The sequence below is a fragment of the Corvus moneduloides genome, chromosome 13 (genome assembly GCF_009650955.1).
Source record: "Corvus moneduloides isolate bCorMon1 chromosome 13, bCorMon1.pri, whole genome shotgun sequence".
NCBI lineage: Eukaryota > Metazoa > Chordata > Aves > Passeriformes > Corvidae > Corvus > Corvus moneduloides.
In genome coordinates this window covers 2,000,112-2,022,154 of record NC_045488.1, presented here as the reverse complement: position 1 = coordinate 2,022,154, position 22,043 = coordinate 2,000,112, and the positions used below count along the sequence as shown (strand labels likewise).

Genomic DNA, 22,043 nt, shown 5'->3' with positions numbered 1-22,043 from the left:
CCATAATCATCTTAGAAATGCCTGCAAATACTTCTCTGCTTCTTTTCTTCTAGGTGTGCAAAACTACTCTGTGCCTTATAATTCTGGGGTATCAATGAGACCTTTCAAAGAGCAACTAGAGCCTGAGAAAATACTTGAGGAAAAGACAGACATGTACAAACAATTACCCTTCAAGTAGGGAGTGGAGTGCATCCTGAACTTAACAGTGAAGTTGAGAATTGAAAAAATCCAGAGGGTATCTCAAAATGCTAGATGATTTGCCTGATCAGTGAGGTACAGCTCCAGCCTGTGGGCATGTCCTAGTGGATACTCATTTTACAGATCAGCTACCAGCAAGAGATGCTTACCTAAGGCTGATGAAGAGGGCTGTGTGTGATAGCACAGACAGCCAGCAGAATTAACTACATCAACTCTTCCATGGAGGTGGAGGTCGTGCTCCCCTTTCTCCCTGCTCCCAGCACTGGCAGCACAGAGGGGCACTGGGGGCTCTCTGCAGGCTCCCATGGCCCTGCTCCGTCACTGGCTGCCCCGGGGCAGTGGTTCAGGGCACTTTACAGATTAACGCAAGCGATGCTTTAGAAAAGTGCCAGTAGCTGCCAGCAGCTCACCAGGTCTGGCCAGGGCTGGGACTGGTACAGGCACCCTGGACAAGCTGGAAGGGCTCCTTCCCTGCAGCCTGTGACAGTGTGCCCAAAGGCACCAGCGATCTCCCACTGGCCAGGACCTCGCTCCCGCTGCCATTCGAGCTGCTGCACAGACGAGGATGTTACCACAGTGCTGACGTGGAAGTCACACATCCCCTTCCTGCAGCCAGCATCTGGGGGATGCTATCTACCTCAAGAGAGCAGATTTCTGGATACATCATTTTGTATTTCCTCTGGTTTGTATTGTATATTTGGGCCCCTGGCCCAGACTGTGTCTTGAAGAGACCTCAGGCCAAATTCTGTTTTCAGCTACAATGCAGCTGTTCTGAAGGAATTGCTCTGACTTTCACTGCATTGCTCTGGATTAGCACTGTAGTAATAGAGGGTAGAATCTGGATCATTGCATTCTTTCCCTGCCATCCACAGAAAAAGCAGGTTAACAGATTTGCATCACAGTGCATCAGATGAGGAGTTCTGAAGAAGCACAGAAAACGAGTCCTGACAGATAAAAAAAAGAACTTCCAAACCCAGGTAGCTCAATTCAAATGACAAAATCTGCTTTTCTGACTTTTCCTGGTTTCATTTGTCAACATCATTTAATTTTACATATATTTTAAAAAATAAAAATTTAGAAGAATGCAAATGTTTTTAAGCAGTCTGGGGAAACTTTAATCACATTCAACTAAAATGCTCACTCAATTCTCAGATCTAGTTTGAACTCTTATTTTTGTTCTTCTGCAAGATTCATGTGAAAAGCAACTATAGCCTGGGGTTTTGAAGTTGAAAGATTATAATTTGGCCTTCTGGCATGTATCTTTGTCAGTTTTTTAATCTCTATATGCTGTCTTTCAGCTTTAGAGAGAGACCAATTGATGTTCCCTGAAGCATGTATATTCTTTCAACACCATAAAAGAAGACAGCCATTATCATTTTCAATCTAAAAGTTTTATTCTCTTTATTTTCAAATTAATTTGGTTTACTACTTCAATTGGCTATGTCAGGTTCAAAAAACAAGAATTAATGTAATCTGATTGCTACAGCTATCTATAGGCTGTTTGTCATACAGCCTGATATCCGAATGGGATACAAATATACTCAGCAAAACCAGACACCTCAAATGGCTTAAGAGATAAAACCCTTTAAATAAGCTTGAGACAGATCTGAATTTATTTAAATGTCTGATTCTAAATGTACTTATGCCTGGTAGTAATGTTTACCATCTGCCTGATTCTGTCTGATGAGGTAATTGTAAATCTATAAATAGCTTAACATATGCTGCACATATTCTGGCCTTAAATATAACAGCCTTTGTGTAAAACAACTGGAAATAATAAGAAGGAATATTAGCTTGGGCATTATTCAGGGTAAGATGAGAAAGAAGTATAAAGGGATTTCACTGTGTATTATTTGTATGTTCTCCTGCAAAGGCCTGGTAAACCCAAAGCACTGTTTATGGGCCCAGTTGTAAGGAGCTGTCAGTACTTTCTGTGCTCCATACCTACCAAAATAGGCATTTGAAATGTAGTAAAGCAGTTACAGTCAGTGTACTGGATACTGTAAACCAACATGAGAACTACATTCGTGTAAGATGAACAAATAGTTTTGACTTTTCTCTCACATGGTAGAAAATGGGAAAATGATGTACAGGCATAGCAAGCATTAAAGCTTATCTTGAAAGAATTGCTTTACAGCCAGATTAGGGGATTCTTGACGCTACTGCACCTACAGCCATTGTACGAGCAGTCAAAGTGCTCTTTCATAATTACAACTAAGAATACCATTAAAGCCAATTATCTACTGAAAGAGTTGTAATTGCTCATGTGCACTCACCTAGAATGAAACCACAGGAAAGGAACAATGTGCTCTAAAATCATACAGCTTTTGAAACCACGCTTACTGGCTTTTTTACATGGTGGTGAGACCATGAAATGTAACAACAGAAGGCCTATGGCTGGGTAACTGGGTGATGCTCTCTTCTGGATCACACTTCTTAGAAAAATTATTTTGTTAAGAGAGACCATATTTTCTCTTGCATGATTCATGCTCCAGAATCAAGACTGCACTGCAGATTTCAATGAATTAGCCTGGGAAATCTGGCATTATCCTGCTTATTCAAGCAGTCATTTCAGCTGCTTACAATGGCACCCTAGTGCAGGTGGGCAGGAAAATGATACACTACCGAATTAGAAATAAAACAGTGAGTCACTCTGCAAACCTCCTCCCAGTGGCATGGTCAGTCTCTGTCTTGTCTGTAGTGTTGATACACAGCTTAAAAAAGGGCCTAAATATGTGAATGGATTCAGCTGCCCACACCAAACAAATGAAATTCTTAATGTGGAAAGCTAAGAGCAGGGCTATTCTAAGGTTTCTTACTGACACTGGGTTCATTGAACAGGATGTTGGCTGTAGTGCTGTGAACAGTGTGTCACATGTGTAAAGAGGCAGTTATTGTATTTGTTGCACCATTAATTTGTCCCTGATGTTTATATGGGCTTTTAATTTAATTCACTGAAAAGTTTTGCTCCGTTTGTATTTAATGAGGGCTCTTCCCGAGCATCTGTTTCTTGACCTTCAAAGTCCTCACCTGGCCCAGGATTCTCCCCAGGTTATTCTGTATCAGCATGAAACTTTTGGAAAGTAGGTGAGAAAAAATGAACCAATTTCCAGCTGAGTGCAACTATGCCCAGCCAGATATCTCCATACCACATCAGTGTCTGGGCTTCAATCAGGCAGGACCGAGAAGCTGAACAGAAGAAGGAATTCTCTGAGAAAGCTCATCTCCCCTATAACTACCATTATTTTGAGAGTGCTTGCAGATACTATGGAAACCTTTGCTCTGCTTCCCAATGCCCTGTGAGGCTGGACACCAGGTAACCTTGGGTCAGAAGGTGCCCAGATCTGCCTGTGACATCTCACAGCGCATCCCGGCCCTCCCAAGGAGCTCGCTGTCGATCTGCACGCTCACCCTGCCAGAACACAGCAGCTCCAACCAGCGGGGCACAGGCAGCCCCACAGAGGAGCAGGAGCCACCACAGAGAACAGGACAAACGAGAAGAGCAGCAGGAGGCAGAGAAAGCACTGCAGATGAGGAGAAAATTAATGACAAATAAGCGGCAGAAGTGATTTTAATGGGAGAGCAAAGCAAAACATGGAGTGAACCAAGGGAAAACTTCAGAGCACTACTACTTATTATTTTTTAAAATATTTAAATAAAAGCATTATCACAATACCAATTAGTGCACTTAATTATTTGTTCTGCAGTCGTAAGACAAAAATACACGGATTAAAAAGTGGCAGATACTTACAAAATGGTTTCAGAAATGCACTAAGGGTATTCCTGGCATCCTCTGCATCTCCAGTTACGTGGAGGTGTGAGCTATGCATTGTCTGCCTTGGGAAGTGGGTGGAGGGCGGTGGGAGGTGAAATAAGGAGGCAGGGTCAGGTGCTCCTTCAGCAGTAAAGGAATAATTCAGTTTATAGATCACAGATTATAGATTCATGTCAACTGAGCTCAGATTGTCATTCTACTTTCAATAAAATAGATTTTATGCAACTTTTTCTTTTTTCTGGACTCCTACAGGTAAAAGTTCTAGATAGCCACCTAAATTATGTGACCCTCCTCATCATTTCCTGTAATTTTTTTACTACTTCATGATAGGGTCAAAGACACTTTCTTTTACGTAAACAATTTCAGTCATTTTACCAAATTTGCAATTGTGAACAGATTATGGCCTTCATTTCTTTTGTATCCACTTGTTATGTAGCAATTTCTAAAACAAAGGCAGAAGGGAGCTCATATCAAAGCAGACTGTGCTTCCTGCCCCTCTAAAGTAGTGACATATGCTAGAAAGAAAGTGATGAGGTCCAAGAAAATAAACAGACAGAACATGTGGAAAACAAAATACCAAACTGTCCTAATTCAGTTGTATATCTCTACTGGCTTCTCTGTGATTTACCCGTATCTTCAAGAAAACAAAAAATACTAATTTCTTAAATAGCTGCAGTGTCAGGAGAAACCCACTCTGAGTAGGATGCTTTAAAGATACATAATTAAAAGCCTTTATGATATTCATGCTATGTTCAGATTGAGTGGCCACCACCCAAGACACAGTCTCAAAGAAGTCATGATAAAATTGAACTGGCATCTTTCCTCTCCCACTTTTTCACTTTAACCTCTCAGTAAAGTCAAAACTTGCTGGGTCAGACACAGTGTTGACGGATGCAATATCCAGGTAGATCTAAAGGATTTTTTGCCAAGCCCTGATCTGAAGATATGCTCCTGGAAAATCCATTCAGTTTAAATCACTGTTGGTCCAGTGAAATCAATGGGATTACATCAAAACTGGCCCAGCGTAACTATAACATGGACTCTGGCTGGAAATGCCAGCATGTCTTGACTGTATATTCCAAATGAGTAGACCTGATGCACTAGGGTGAGGGAGAAGGTAGAGGATGGAGTTGCAGGGTGCACAGCAACTCCCGAGGCCAGGAAAACATGAAATGGAATATTACTTTATTTTATCATAACTTGCCATTGCCTAAATGCCTACACAGCAAACATCTGCTTCTGTCCTTAGTTTATCTGTCCCTGGGTAATTATTAAGACAGCTGTGGTTACTGTGCTGATCTAAGGTACTGGGCAAACATTTTGAAACATTTAGCATTGCTTCATTTATGGCAGAAGGGAAGCCAAAATGACTTCTCTCGCTGTTCTCCACTATCAGTGTAACTATATGTGCTGGAACAGCCCAGGGCCAGGAAAATTAGATAACTGTTTTACAGAACAATGACTTAGTGTCAAAGCCCAAAAGTGGGTGTTCTTCCACCTTTCCTTTTTTTAATGGCACCATGAAATTAAAGGTATTTAAAAACAAGACCATAAATAATGAAAAATATTTGTCACTCTCTTTATATGTCACACACATTCCCACTACATATTTCCTTGTGCAGTGACTCCATTTCTCCTTCAATTTTCTTTTGAAGCCTTCTTCTCTAACCCTTCTCTGATACAGATAAATTTCACTCCATCTTTAAGGGCAATGCGAGCTTGTAGACAAAAACCAGGATTTGTAACACAGAATCCTCAGGGCTACCTCCTGAACTTCCTTACAGCAGGAAGGGGTTGCAAGAGCACACAAATCCATCCTTGAGGGAGGCACAGGAGGAAGCAGAAAGTGTTATGTGCAGTGATGCAAGGAAGCAGAAAAGTGTTACATTTCTGTATCAGTAGCTAAATCACACTGCACCATGGATCAACTGTTGCCAGTTATGGCACTCTATTTCAGCAACAGAGATAAGGATTTCAAATTACTACTACCAAAAACCAGATTGTTCATAATAACTGGTACACAAAAGATGAAATAAAATCAAGAATCTGTCATTGAGTTTAGAAGGAATAATCTGGCACATGCACTATCTCACCTTTTCAATAGTTTGGGTGGAATTTAATAGAGAATTGTAGATTTTCCCCTTGCCATTTACCTGAATCTACCCTGAGAGCTGTTTAAGGTCAAAGAAAAAATTTGACTATAATAAATATTAAGAAGATCATCACATTTAATTAACTTCTAAAGTACTTCAGTCAGGCCTCTAACTGAACAACACTTTCCTTTTGAAGGAATATGGCAAATATCACCAGAGCTGAGTTTTGTTGCGTGGTTAAATTACAGATCCCATAATTCAAACATATTTCATAGAAACAGTGCCACGGCCTTTTGGTTGTCACGATACACAGAGATGAACAAAAGATCAAGGACAGACTACAGGCTCTGGAAATGGAGTTGCATGGGTCATGGAGAAACTCGGATGCAAACCAGCAGGACAGACACTGTACTTGGAGGGGGCAGGAACAGACCTGCATTAAGGATTTCAGCAGCTACAGGGGCTGGACAATCTAAAATGTCCTTCCTTAGAACAGCACATGCATCAGCTGCTGGCATAATCAATACCCAGCCAGGGCAGAAATTTCTCTGCACACAGACTGCCGTAGGAATGGTGAATGGCATTTGGTAGTCACATAAACCAGTTGCTGCTGGAAGAACAGATTCAAGGTATGCCATTTCATGTTTGGTATATTCTTTATAATGAGTAGGTGGATTCAAAGTTTTAATCCTGCTAGCAGGTGACCTTTTCAAAATTCTGTATTTTTACTGCCTATCAATTTTGTTTCTTTCTTCCAGGCTCCCGAGATTGTAATCAAAGATGAATAGGAATTGCCAGAGAATTACTGAATACTGAAAAAGCCAAAGCCTTAAAGATGGCTTTCACACAGTGTATGCCCTAATGCAGCCATGATATCTGATTTTTAATAGATCAGGTGCAAATATGCACATTAGCAAACTAAACAATGTAGTAATATCCCCAGAGAACAGGTTTCATCGATTAAATCATAAATATAGTATCTTATTATGCTTTTGGGGAAGCAGAAATATGAAAAGCAATGCATGCATTTTTGAATTATAAGAGGAGGGAATATTGGCAAATCTTTCAACAGCTGTTTATCATGAAAAAGAAGTTACAGTTACCATTCCCCAGCCATGCACTCTGAAAAACTAAAAACTGTACATTAATAAATTATAACAATGATGCATGAAGCTAATATAAAACTTTTGAAGGCGGTTTCTTAGTCCAGAGGGAGTTGTCAAATTTGCTATTTGTGACTTTAATGTTACTTGGAATTTCTTCTAGGGCACTTAAAACTCCTTTTGTGGCTCTTCATCAGCAGTTTCACAGACAGCAAAGGCCTTGACAATATACATTTTCACTTTCTGCATGGCTGACGGACTTCATACGCTATATCCAATTTAAGGGTAGAGCAGTAGATTACATTGCTAGAATATAGAGAGCCACTGCCATTGAGACTGAATCATTGCTGTTTATAGTAATTCTTACTATTTGGTTTTTGACAGCCCTTTGTGACTGGAATAAAAGATGATGCTGAGATTATTGTCAAGCTACTGTAATAGCTAGTAGTGCATGAAGTCTGCAGCAGATGGATGTGAACTTATGAGCTCTCAGATTCTCAACAGCCTTTCAAATGAGCAGTGTTCTTGGCCACGTGTAAAGCGACTGGCTTTGACAAACCCTTATTTCAGAAGATGAAATATTATTTCAGCCAGCTTTCTTGGTTCTATTGGAAATGTTTCATAGGGCTTAATTTGAGAGGTAGTTTAGAATTGAAGAAAACAAATTGATTTTCAGTTGCATGAGGTAAACTGTGTTACAGGTACATACAAGCTGAACAACAACAAAGTGACTTGACACAGTCTGAACGCTTCCACACGTGCCCCCCAGCCATTTCCATTACGATACACAATTGCTAGGTATCTTCCTTTGGCTAAAGTCGTAATTTTCCTCATGAATCCCACTAATTCACAGACCTTTAATCAGAAAAATAAGAGGCAATAGTAAAAATTTGTTTGGCATATGCTACCCCAGAAGGATTCCCTTAAAACACAAACAACTGCTATTGACTTGGATGCTGTTTTAGGTGCTGTCAAGAACATGGATAGGCAGCAACCAGCTTGTATTGCTGCAGGAATGTCTTACACCTGATTTGTCTCACTAAAGACCCCTTAAAGAAGCACATTTCTCTCAGGTCACCAGTTTACTGATTCCTTCTGCAGTGCAAACCGAGTGTCCTTCATGCACAGCCAGCTGTTCATGCCAAAATGGGGCAACACAAGCCCACTGGAGTGAGCTGAGCTTCAGCAGTTCTCTGGACCCAACCAGTGCACAGCAACAGCCCCAAAGTCAAATGATAAATGTTCCAAAGGCTGGTTTAAAACTTCATCAGATTACTTCTTTTGTCAATATTTATTATCTTTGTATTAGGATCCATTACTCCTGCAAACCTCTTGCTCTGTTTTGCATACCATGATTCTTTCTTTATAATCTAGCATTACAGTTTGATCTTTTATTACATTGCTGCTGCTCAAGATTCTATAGTTAAAGTTGTGTCAGCACTTTTACTACAAATCCCATTTAAGAGGGCTTTATAACACAGCTATAAAGATGTACTACAGAATGAAAGGTGGTGTACAAAGTCTCAGCATGGGGCATTGTCTTTTTTTTATCACTTTTTAATAAACAAATTAGACTTGCTATTTTAAGCCTTTATGAGTGTAAAGCAATTCCAGTTTGTAGGTTATTGCCTATATAACGTGGCAATCAAACATTATTAAAAAAAAAGTAAAATGAAACAACTTATAAGTACTATGATTAAAACTGATTATGGAAAAAGTGGAACTTCGCAACAGTAAAGGCAGGCTTAAATATATATTTCCTTATGCAAGTGAGCTGTACACTGAGATTGTGCTGAGCTTTACAAACCCACTTTCCCCAAGGCAATGGGGGAATCCAGCTTGGGGTGCAAAGCGTGAACCTGGAACGAATTCCCCAGGAATTTCTTGTGCCGTGTTTGTGTTGCAAGGACACTGGTGCCCAGCGAGAGAACCCAGGGTAATGCATTCTTCTCTGCTCAAATGTCATTGGAGATGGCTTCCTGAAAAAAGGTTTCCAAGTGCTGTCAAAGGGCAGGTTGCTCATGCTCCTCATGGATGTTGTGTGTTTTAATAAAATCATGCTGATGAGGGTCAATGAAGGCTCGAGAGTGCCTGTTTTGGGCTGTAGTTTCCCCTCATTACTTGCCCTTCTACACATAACTCAGTAGTGAGAACACTGTCGATCTGTTGTTCCTGCTTAGTCACATACAGCACTATGTTTTGAGGCTCTCTGCAAAACCCCACCATGGCTCAGAAGGTGCTACCTGGTTGAGCAGCTTTCCTTGATCAGCTGCTTCAAGACCCTGGGGTTTGAGGAACAGTCTCACAGCTTCTCATCGGTGACTCAACCCCCAGAATGAGGGCCCAGTAGCCAACTCAGGACCCACAGGCCTGGAATAACATGGAATATGGAGTCCAGAGGGACTGCCAAAGAAAGCTGGTCATACTGTTTGCAGTACTTGAACCAGCTTGGATTCCATCTTCCTGGAATTCTGTGTTGCACCCTGGAGACATCCTTAGATACACACATTTCCCTAGACAGACTGGGTGATAGACCAACAGTGCCCCTCTAAGTCACTGCATCTGTGAGTTCACTCATGGCCCTGGATTTGGCTGTGGTGTGAGGAGGCTGGGAGAGCGGCTTCAAAGTATGCTGACTATAAAGGGCATTCAAATAAAAAAGGAGCACTGGCTGTGTGCGTGGATGGCTGTTATCTCCAAATACTCCATAGTAAAACTCCAAAGCATCTCACGGTGTCTCTATGCTGGGACCAGATGTAAAGGCAGAGCTGCACCTGTGAATGTCCTGGATGAGACAATTCCAATACCAAGGGGGAACTGCACCAGCACAAACTGCAGCCCAGGCTGCTCATACCTTCCAAAGGCTTCGGGTGCTCCTCAGCTGCAGTATGTGCTGCCAGAGTCTTGGCTATTAGCACTGTTACAAGTGAGGCAACAGATGTGCTACTGCCTGCAGTGCAGGGAGCTCTGAAGTCCAGGTTCTGCTGGCTTTTACTGAATCATGGATCTGAAGTCATTTTAAAACATTAATATCTTGCACTCAGTGAAAATGGGGCTGTCTTGGATTCTGATCATGCAGGCGCTACACAGATAACTTCACACATGGGACTTCTCAGAGCTGCCTAAATTACAGTATGTTATTACAAACTCCAGTGAAGGCTGGCACAGAAATCAGGAATGATTTTTAAGAACAGACCACAAATTCCAAAGGAATAACTACAGGCAATGAGGGGAAAAAATTAAAAATCAGGTTTTACAATGGCGCTAGCCACATATTAACAGAAGATCTCTTGTTGTCCTTCTCATAATTACTGTGTATTAAAAAGAATTCATATACTACAACTATGCCTTTAGAGGAGATGAAACTTCAATTGTCTGCACACAAAATAGCTGTGATGTATTTAAATAACCTTTTAACAGATGAATATTAAATATATTTTCCAGTATACCTGGGAAGGAATCATTAAATAGCAATGCTTTCCTAAATATTTAAAACACCAATACACTGCTTAGGCTAACAATGTATTTCTACCAATTTAAATGGCTCTGTAATAATTTAAAACAACCTTAAGTACCGAACGTAGAACTGCACAATCACCTCCCAGTGACCCTGGGTTTTTCCTCTTTTGCAAGGAAGGTTGCTGGCAGCAAGGTTGTTACACGAACTGACAAAACCAAGTGGAGACAGCGAGCTGTGCTTATTTAAGTCTCTATTCTTCCATGCCACTCAGCTTCAGTCCTGGGCCTGGCAAAACATCATCAGTATTCTCTGCCTCTCTTAACTAAAGGAAGCAAATCAAGAACCAGACAGGCTAATGGGAACTGAACCTCATTTCTTGGCCTCTCGCTCAACCTGGGCAGCCAAAGGGAAAGCAGCCACTTCTGCAGGCCCCGCGCTCCCCTTGCCAGCTGGGAAGGCGAGCAGCTCCCCGCTCCCGGCTCCGCGGCAGGCAGCACGCAGACTGCTCTCCCGGCTGTGCGCACCGCGAGCCAGCTGGGAATCTGACTGCTTCTCCAGGTCTCCTGTCCACTTGCCAAACTGAGTCTGCAGGGCTCCTTTTCCACTTGCCCCAGCCAGTTAGGAGGTGATCTATAGTGCTATTATCACGGCTAGCTAAACAGGCCAAAAATCTCCACGCAAAAATGAAATTTTGGTAAGGTTCCACAAGAAGGGGGACCAAAAGAAGAATTTCCTAAGGAAAGGGCATCCTCTGCACCCTTTCTGAGTTCCCTGTGAGTTGAGTCACATTTAGGGGCTGTATTTCCAACCCTTTTCCTGTTAGCACCTAATCTAAGGCATATTCAACTAGAAATACCAGAGACATGTTAGAGGTAGGAAACTGAAAAAGCAACAGCTACTGACTAGAGCTGGCTGAAACATTTTCAACAAAACCTGAAACCCCATGAAACCCACCTCGTTTCATATTTCACTGCAACTTGAAACTCAAACCAGATTTGTTGAAAGGTTCTCTGAGGATTATGGTTCCAGTCACAACTGGCCAACCCATTTATAGTACACAACTTTTTTAGTCAAATTGGGGGCCAGTACAGCTGGGCTCAGTTTCACAATTCTGAGACCTAAAGGAGAAGGGCAGCTTGTCCTGCACACTGTCCTGAGTGGCCTTGCCAGACTCTGAGCCCCGGGAACAGCCCCACCTCCCTCACACAGACATGCAATGGCAAGACAGGGCATATCCCCTCTTTTCCATTTCCTTATGGGATAACCAGACAGTTAAAAGACCCTCCGAGATCAAGAGCCAGGGAATGGACAGGTACAAGGAAAGAAGCATCCTTCTTCCCCATCGGCAGAGCACAGGTTGCTCCTGCCATACACAGGCCACAGCAGCCTGGTCTTGGGCCCATTTCTCTTCTTGCAGTTCGTCCAAGATTAGGTTACTGCAATCACCTGAATTAGCTGCTGCATTGAGTTACTTGACAGATGCTTTGCATAAACAACTTCTGCCTCTGAACTCTTACAGACAGTTCTCTGTTGTCATTCATGCTCTGTCTGCTTCAGACAGCCAGCACAAATCAGGCCATTTCTGGTCAGTGAGTCACTGGTCATAATCTTTACTGTTTTAATTTTCCACTGCTCACACACACATAGGTGCTAGTAAACAAAAAAACCCACTCATCCAACCTCAAGTACACCCACAAGCCTCAAGTGCCCCAAATGGTCACAAAGAGCAAATACGCAATCATCCTGTCTGTACACAGATCATTTCACCAGCTTTAGTGGCGTGGATATTTAAAACTACCTTTTCCTTTTCCCTTCTTTCTTCTCTCCCTCTGTGCTTTTCCAGGTCTAGTTTGAGTTTTGTTGTGAAGCACTGGATTCATTCATACATCAAAGGGAAATTGAAGGCATCAGAGCCCACATAGACAGAAAACAAAGGCACTGTTTACAAGGCGGAAACTTGCTGAGAGAAGCAGCTGAGTTCTGCAACGCTCACCCACTGACTGCCCCCTTGGAGGTACATCAAACACCATTACTTGCTCCATACAGTCAAACATTTTTCTTTCAAAGACTCCTAATATAATGGATTATTTGTATTACTGTAGTAATGGAAAGTCTCAGCCCTGACCAGTGCCCTGTATGGAATACCTCTCCCTTCACTAAGTTTTGCTGGATGAGAAATAGTTCAGCTCTGTAGGCACAGAGGTCCCTGTGGGTTAATCTAGATGAAATTAGGCTGCAAGGAGCTACTTCCTGCCTTAGTATCTCAAAACTAGGCATCCAGGTTAAGGATTAACCTTCCCTGGTTCAGGGTTTGTACTGAGTCCAGAAAAAAAAAGGACTTTTTATCCCAATGATTTCCTGCCGTATTTATTATACACTTATTATTTGACCATATTTTTGAGGTCCCATCTTCTATTTCTCATTTAATAAATGTTTTGCTTTTTGAGCAGGGTCAGAAGAGACTCTGGCATGGGAAGGCACAGGCAAGCTGGCTGTTTCACACACAGAACTGCACTTTCCAAGCCAAGCGTGGAAAGCCATGGCATATTCAAAACCCATCTTCTCTCCATCTGGCAGAGCAGGAGCTCAGTATCCTTCCTATCTTGTAGTTTCACCAGCCACCAGCCTTTTGCCTTTAGCTGAGAATTATTAATTATTGTTAGAGTTTTGCTTTTGTGTGTTTGTTTTTGAAATGTTTTTGCTTGCATGCCAGGCTGCATACAACACACCCAGTATTCTGGAAATACAGCTGAGTCAACCAACCTAGCGCTTCCCTTTGCTACACTAACCTCGTTCTTCATAGCTGACATAAAAAAGAGGGGATAAGTATTTTAAATGACACTCATCTCACAGCCTCCATACAGTATTAATATTTTTTCTTCATTCTGGATGTTTTGGCAATTAAGTGAAAAAACACACGAAAATCATAACCTTGTTGCTCCACAACTACAGAGTGCCTTGGACTGCAGAAGTGCAGAGGACTTCCAGTCCTTCAGTCCTTTGCAAAACTTGGAAGAGCCCCTTGTGAGTCAGAAATTCTGGTTAGTAAGGCCAGGTTAGTATCAATGATAACAAAAAGCCCAGCTCTGATCACCACTCAGAGGAAGCAAACTCAAAGAACTGTAAGGATTTTGTTTGTACTATCAGTGCCATAAATGAGAACAAAGTGGAGGGCACATAGCTGCTTGTTCTGGAGAGCCTTTAGAAATCTGTTGCTAGTGTTTATTACACCAGATATATAATAATGCCTTTCCTATTAGGCTCGATTTTCTCCACACTTGGAAACACAAAACAGAGTGTTTAAACTCAAATAAATAGTTCCCTTTTAAAATGTGGGGGCAATAATTCGGATTACCGGATAATTCCTTTATTCTAAGAAACGCATATTTAAGTCCAGTCCACAGAATATAATTCCTAAGAAATATGTTGGACAACAGCACAAACCACGCCTGGGGCTGGTGACTGTTCACACTGAGAAGGGCATGGCTTGCCTGTGCCTTCTTTGGGAGAGCTGATTACTGTTTGCAGTGATGGGGATGTTGTGCTGGCTTCATTGTGCTAGGTCAGTGAGCAAGAAGATTTGAGGCTTATTCAGAGTTTTCACTTTCATTGGAAGCAAGATGCTACAAACAGTTATGAGGAGCAAATACAACAAATGATGAAGAGGAATAAATGTTATTTCTAGAAAAAAACTGTAAGCTAACAAAATAGCTTTTTCACAGTTTAATGATTCTAAAATAATCTGAAAGGTTTTAACAAAAATCGCCACCTTTGATCACAGAACCCCTGCTGTCCCTGTATGTGACTTCTCATGGTATCACAGCAGACATTTCTTTAAGGAGATATTCAGAGAAGAAGAGCATTTCACATGTTCATTAAACTAAGGCACTTGAAAAGCTATGGAGTGAAAAGAGATGCATGTGAAGATGAAGCACTGCAAGCTAGAACAACTGGTGTAAGGAGAAGAGCAAGGGGGCAACCCAGCATTTTCAACTCTCTTGCTTCGTGAATTAGGTTCTGTAGCTGGGAGGGAGAACCCAAGCAGAGCTTGACTTACCCTCACTAAGAGACTGCTGCTGGACACAAAGGGGAGCAGCAGGCTGCTGGAGCAGTGGCACCCTGGGCCAGCACCTCAACAGCTGGATGTGCAGCTCCACTTCAGAGATAGACACACTCAGAGAAAGCAAAAAGAGGAAACTGGTTTTTGTTTCATCAGGAAAAAGTAATTGATATTGTGGGATTGTTAAGGGAAAGCTGAAGAAATCAAATCCTACCACATCAATATTCCTGTGGATGTCTAAAAAAAGCTTCCAAAAGCTTCAGGCCTACTTCACTCTATCCCGTGTTACAATCCCAAGAGCCTGACAATTAAGAAGCCTCTTTTCATTCCTCAGCAATAGAACTGTTCCTGGCCAGAGTGCCATGGGAAGAGCAGGAACAGAAGTGTGGCTCTGTGGAACCTTTGCCCCTCTGTGGCAGAGGACAGGGTAGGGGCACGTGTTCCCTCTTCTATCCAAAACATGGATGCAAACTCTCGTTCTCTCTTTTCAAATGTACACCCAAATCTTGCTCCATATGCATACCTAAAGCTACATAGGTAATCTCAGGTAGGTATTATAAGTATTTTTTGCTAATCATGGATGATATTCAAAATTCTCGTTGCATCAGGAGTTCGACTTCCTGCAATAATTTCTTCTGTGATCTTTTACAGACTTTTACATTAAACCCCATGCTTTCTGTAACACTTGAAATAAATCCCATGTGAATCTGTTTTTCTTAAGATCAAGTTACTGCTTTCTATTAGGTAAAGAAAATGAAAAAATATCAAATTGTTTGAATCTCTTCAGTGAATACAGCATATACTGAGAAAATATGAAGTCATACATTGACTCTCCTCCCAAATTCTATTACTTGGCTAAAAATCTGGCAATAAATACCTCAGTTATCCTATATATAAATACATAAAATCCATGTTTAACAAAGTTGCATTTATAACACTTACCATGGCTAATAAACATTTTAATTATTGATTTCAGCTGAAAAATTCCTGAGGCTGAGCATAAACAAAGGAAGTAAGTATCTGCCTCATGGTTAATGCTTTTATTCAAGTGTGGAGGTAAAGCTATAGATCCAAGAGATGGAAAAAGCAATTTGCTATTCTCACTCATATTTAGAACCCTGTTAGTAGATTTGTGGAAAAAAAAAGTCATATACTTCAAAAAAACTGGCCATGAATTAATGTGTATAGATTTTATTGCATTTTCCAGCTCTCTCTATTTTTATTCTTTATTCTTTCTAATAGTCTAAAAACCCTCTAGAATTATAGTTTTCTCCCTACAGATGCTGTCTTATTCTATTAAACAAACATCGATCCCTTGCTTTTTCCCTTCTTTGTTCCCCCTCCGTTTAGTTTCAAATGGATGTCAAATTATCTCAGATATTCTGTGTTTAACATCAACAACTTCATTTCACATGGGTCTAATATGGAGTCCATAATAATAATCATTACACTGCTGTATATTACAAAAGGCTTAATTTTTTTCATTGCATAATGTTTCCTTTCCTATTGATTTTGGGCTAGACTTGAGAAGCACAGCTTGCTGTCCATCATGGGCAGCCCTGCAGGGAGCTCCAACTGGCTCAGTGGGAAGTATCAGGGAGGAGGGAGAGCTGATGATCTGCTCCTCAGGACTATACCCAGCACACATAACCCTTCCCTGTGTACAGACCTGCTGGGCTGTTAAGAACATTAGCAGAGAGCAGACAAACATGTACTGATGGCTCTGCTAGCCTGACCAAAGGTACTGTCACCAACAGATAGGGGCACACGAACCTTCCAGTTGTTCCAGAGGGTCTGGAGCATACTGGGTTCATGCAGCACGGTTCACTTTCTTTGGCCATCGTGCTTGTGTTCTGTGTTTGGCAAAGAGCTTGTGCTGAAACTCAGTAAGAACAGCAGGAGCTGGCCCCAGCCAGGAGTGTGTGAGTCTTCCCAAATCCACCAGCACCAGCACTGGGACAGCTGTGTGGGGCATATCTATCCAGATTAGGAATCAATAGAAAACCTGATGTGGGGTGCCCCCAGATACACATGTTCTAACAGCTGAGGTTGTACTGAAACATCTTTTCTTATATGAGAATCAGATCAGGGCAACTGAGTCTTCATATGAAATAAATGTATCATGTTCCTGGGCTTTTGTTATTTTTATGATATTATGCCAGGTATGATGATCTCCATGAAGAGAGAGTGCACAGGTTGCTGAAAGCCTAGTTAGACAAAAATTCCAGGATTAGCACCTGCCCCATAGAAGTTCTCCTCCTCTTTTAATTTTATTTTCACTAGAAAGGAATTTCTATATGACTGAAATCTTTTGCATTACATTTTTCCTAGTCAGAGAGGACAAGTTTAGTTCACTATTGTCTTGGTCACAGATGTGCTGGTGTTAACAGGATGGAATGACTGGAGAATCAGACCTCAGAATGTTTCCTTTCCACTCCTTTTTCTGCACGATTATTTTGAACTTATTTTGTGACAAGACAAAGACAACAATGCCCCTGGATTCACACTGACAAAACTCCACTGACTTCAGCAGTTAATGCTCGTTTAGTTGTTATTAAGTGCCCCGAGGGTGATATAAAGTCCACACCTAACATCTGAAACACATTCCAAGATCAACAATAGCAGTCACCAGATAATTTTCTTCTCTACTGAAGGTCGCTCTAAACTTTAAATGCTTCTCTTCACCTCATGTTACACACATTACAAATGACTGTTAAGCTCTTATAAGCTTAAATCCATATACTCCAACTTTGTACCCAGAAGACAATTTACAGATTATAAAAGGCAGATACCTCTTTTGCAGCACACCTGCTCTTTTTACAATTCAGTCTGAGAGAAAGAGAAACAACTGGGAGTTGGAAGACCCTGATACCAAGGATATACTGATAATCAGTGAAAGGAAAAGGTGGATCTTTAAAAAAAAATTACTTTTAAAAACGACTGAAGACAAGCTGACAGGAACACCAGATATGGTGGCCACTCTGATGGCTTGGGAGAGACACTGTCCCACTGCCCAGGTAGCACAAGCAGCACATGTCCTGTTGTTACTCGGCAGGTGAGCACACGTGAGCCGGGACCGTCGGTAAGTGCTGAGCTGCTGCGCACGCAGCCCCCGCAAGCCCTCGCGTTCCCCCAGCGCTGACACTGGGCTCCTTCTGCACTGGTTTCTTTATGCACCCCTCCCACAGGGCTGCCCCAAGAACCCCAGGCCATGCTTTGGGGCACAGGCGGCTTTTGCAACACACAGGCACCACCCAGCTCTTGCTAAGAATCCTCCTGAGTCCCGCCGGCACCCAGCTCCGCTTGGCTGCCGCTGCACTGGCCTCCAACAGGGAATAAAATGTTGAAGTACAGCATCCTAATCGTAAGCACTCACACAAAGTCATGATTTTTAAAAATAAAAGTAGGTTGAGAATTTCTGGACAGGTGTGACAAATAATTAGTTACCTATGTCCATTCTCTAAAAGAAATATATTCCTGTGTTTTCTCTAGTGAAATACTTATCATTCCATAATCTCACTTCATACTTGTTCATAGGACTTAGGTCAAGGAACTAGACAAACTTTTGTTGTTGTTGAAGCAAATCACAAACTACTTGTAATTCTGTTAGAAGTTCTCTTCCCTTTAAATAGTTGAAGGCATTTATTATTGAACTTTCTGCTTTGACAGAATTTTATTAAAAGAAATTGATTTTACTAGCTCAGACTATTATATTCTGCTGAAGGATAAAGCATCATACCTAATTTCGGTTCCTGATTTTTGTTAACAATATTTTAAGAAGTTCAATAAGCCATTGACTGAATTATCCAGTGTCACAAGTGCTATTGCTTTAAAAGGTTATAATCTTCTTTGTAATCAGATTTCAATATACTAGAAATTCTATACAAAATAAAAACTTACGTTTAAAATATTCTTTCAGGAAAATTACATTTTAACAACTAAACACAACAATATGTTAGATTACATTTTGAGCAGAATGTTTACCTTTCACTGAGTTTCTTTGCCAGCTGTGTCAGCATTGACTATATAAAAAGTATTAAAAGGAGCTGTTTATTTTTTTTAATTGCCACACTCATGCCAAAAAACACAATGTGTGGGCTGGAAGCAGAGTGCTGGGAGCAATATTATTCATGTTAAAAACAGTTGCCCGATTTGCTTTCTTTGAAAATTAGGATACTATAAATAGGAGCCCAGCGGGATTTGTCAATTGCAAGTTATGTTTTAAAAGCTGCTAGGATGAAACTTTTGAAAGACTTACAAAAGATAGAACAGTTACATTACTGCTTGTCATCTACCTTTGGTCTGCATTAGACCTTTATTTTTGGAGAGTTATGTATTCAATATGGATCTACCCTATTTCTATGCATATGTCAAAATACTAGATTTTTAAAAGAAAATTTCTATAAAGATTTATTTGTTTTTTATATCTTTCAATAAACCAGCTATCTTAACTCACTATTCTGTTAATCATCATTATAAATGTTGTATTGCCAAACACATATCAATTCTTTGTTGCTTGCTTTGCAAAAATCCTTCTCCACAAATCACCTTTGAACAACTCAGAAATTATGATAAAATAATTCATCACAAAAAAGTGGTGTCAAGCCACCGTCCACAACAGTACCACAGCTGTCCTTCCCTTTGTTTCCTTGTACTTTAGCACTTTGGTGTGTCTCCTTTTTTGCTTGCTTTACAGATGACCTGAGGCATGCTTCCAAAAAAAAAACCCAAACCACCAAACAAGCACTACCAAAAACCCAAGGAACCAACAAAGCCCCAAAACACATGAAACCCTTATATGAGTAACAAAGCAAGAAGAAACTATTGCAGAGATTTTATCAAGCACTTTCTTTTCTATGAGAAATTATACGTGACATTCACCATTAGAAAGCTGGCATTTTGATCTGCATTTGAAACGGGAAGCAGTGGGAGCTACTGGGATATGCTGACTTTTTAACAGCAAATACAGGGAAAGAAATAAAAGATAAGCTGCTAGGTTGACTCTGAGAAAAGGGCCAACAAAGCAATGACACAGCTTGTAAAACCTACTTAAATTCCTAGCTTTGCCCACTGAATTCTGTTGAGCAAAAAGAAACCATTTTTTCTAAACACTTCAGTGTTTCTCTTTAAGAGAAATAACTTTTACACAAGCACTTCCATGCTGTGCTGCTTACATAAACCACACATCTTTGAAAGTGGTGTGGGATTTTGGTGTCCATCTTAAAGCATGAAGCAAACAGCCTGATGGCCATTTTCCTGAAGGCACAGCCTTTCATCAGGAATGGACCCTGTTCAGAGGAGGTCCAGCTGAACTGCTTGACAGTGCTCAGACGCTGACAGCCCAGGCTCGGTGCCTGTCTGCAGGTCTCCTTGCAACTCCTCCGTTCTCTGCCTGTGCGTGACCTTTGAGTTTACTTAACTCCACCGCCTCAAACTTGGTTCAGCCCGACATCTCGACTGCAGCACTCAAGTTTCAGAAGACAACAGCAGCAAATGGGAAGAGAGGGGAAGGTGGGAAAGAGAGATGCGCTAATAGAAGAGAGGAACACTGCATTCAACACTGTTCCAACAAGCTTTTAACGAGTGCCATATTTTCCTTTGTAAATTAAGTACTTCATGATATGTATCACACTGCCACCCTTATCTAAAGACATTTGCTGTCCTTATCTGAAGCTTTTCTTAGTAGAATTGTACTTGAGTAAGAAACAAAGAGCTCAATCTGACTTAAAAAAAAAATATTTAGCATTAAGAGGTAATAATTATCTTCTGTCCACCATAAAAATTCAATCAAACTATGAAAGCCTGGTTTATCCTATACAAACCATGGAGAAACAATTAAGAGTGTGACAAAAAGCCATTGCATTTCTCAGGAGAGCTGACCCTGTTCCAAGGATAAAATGATAACTAGTGTCCTGAGTCCAGCTCTGTGACCTTCTGGAGCTGGAACTTTCAATGATGTCAAATTAGCTGCGTCACATGAGCTGGCTTTGTGAGTGAGGCTGGATCAATGCAGTGCATTTCACTGATGATGACACTGATCTAATCAATCTCAGTCACTCAATGGACAGCAATGAGGTTGTGAAGTAAGCACAAAAAAAAAGAAAGCTGGGAGCTGGCATTGTCAGGGTTACCTAGAGGCTCCCCATTTGCGCTTTTCCTTTAAATGCTAATTTTAAAAGATGAAAAAATAACACTAAGTAGCAATTTCCTAGAAGGGGTTTTGTCACATCTATTCAGACTTACATTCTGCTTGCCAAATTGCAACCTGATGTTCAATAATGCTGTTTTTGACACTTCTGTGTAATGAAAGTGAAGATCCTTCTTTGCTCAAGGATGTCTATGACACTTTTGACACTTCTCTCCCAGAATTTCAGGCAGCCCAGATGTTCTTTGCATTAAGAAGAGCAGCCACAGCTGCCACGGAATGTCAGAAGATACTGGGCTCTAGGCAAAAGCAGCAAAGGGCATCTTTCCTCTTTTTAAGTGAGGAGAAATTTTTGGAGAGCAAAACCTTTCGATTGAAAATTAAAGCCTCAGAGGGACTTTGTAGGCAAGAGACATTGCATTTTCTCTGCTCATGTTTCAAGGTAACTCAGAATCACTACAGAGCAGCTGTTTCCTCTTCTGTTCAGAAAAATATTCCTTACCTCTCTGTGGCAGCATGGCATTACTGTATCTGCTGGACACCTGGGTGTTGTGATACAGGCAAAAATGAAATAACAGTAGGAGGTCCTGGTGATAGACTCAAGACTTGATTTCTAGGGACTCACTAGGGTGCAAGATCTAGTCACTCCTGGATTGTTTGGGCTTCTCAAGACTTGAATCCAGGGATTCACATTCACGAGTGTCTCCTTCCACAGGAGTGACAGTTGAAGCAGCCTTGGCTACATGATGTCTCTGTACCCCAGGATTCTCTGCAGCTGGACTAAAGAAAGTGTCTGAAGACCACATCATGTTCCTGGGAAAAAAGTGTCCCTGGGTAGAACTGACCATATTTTCAGCATCATCTTCCTTATTTCTGTCCTTGTTCTGTCCCCAGAACAGATGCTGGTTGGACTGAGTCATAAACTGGACTGTGTTTCTCCTTTATTTTAAACATACGTAGGTTCTGCTCTTTAACACAGGCCACACAAGCAGTGGTTCTGTGCACAACAAAGAGATCTAGGATGCAGGGTTCCATGGGTAGCTCCCTCAGAAGAAACTCTCTAAATTTAAACTAAAGCCCCAGGGCTCACACGAGGCACGGCTCCTGTCTGTGGGTGGGCTGACGAGTCACGGTGTTTCCCTTCATCCTGCTGCTCTTCAGCTCCATCTCCTGGAGTCACCCACTGCATTGGGAGAGCCACCCTCCCAC

The 22,043-nt window shown here is 41.3% G+C and overlaps 1 protein-coding gene and 1 long non-coding RNA gene across 3 annotated transcripts in view; one reads left to right on the top strand and one right to left on the bottom strand.

The window, feature by feature from the left end:
• SEMA6D (semaphorin 6D) overlaps nt 1-22,043 on the bottom strand; it is a 225,984-nt gene that overhangs the window by 97,002 nt on the left and 106,939 nt on the right. The gene's annotated exons all lie outside the window — the stretch shown is intronic.
• Nucleotides 6,606-16,724, top strand: LOC116450227. The gene is made up of 3 exons (XR_004242731.1): nt 6,606-6,695; nt 12,473-12,643; nt 13,080-16,724. It is a non-coding gene; the product is annotated as an uncharacterized LOC116450227 (long non-coding RNA).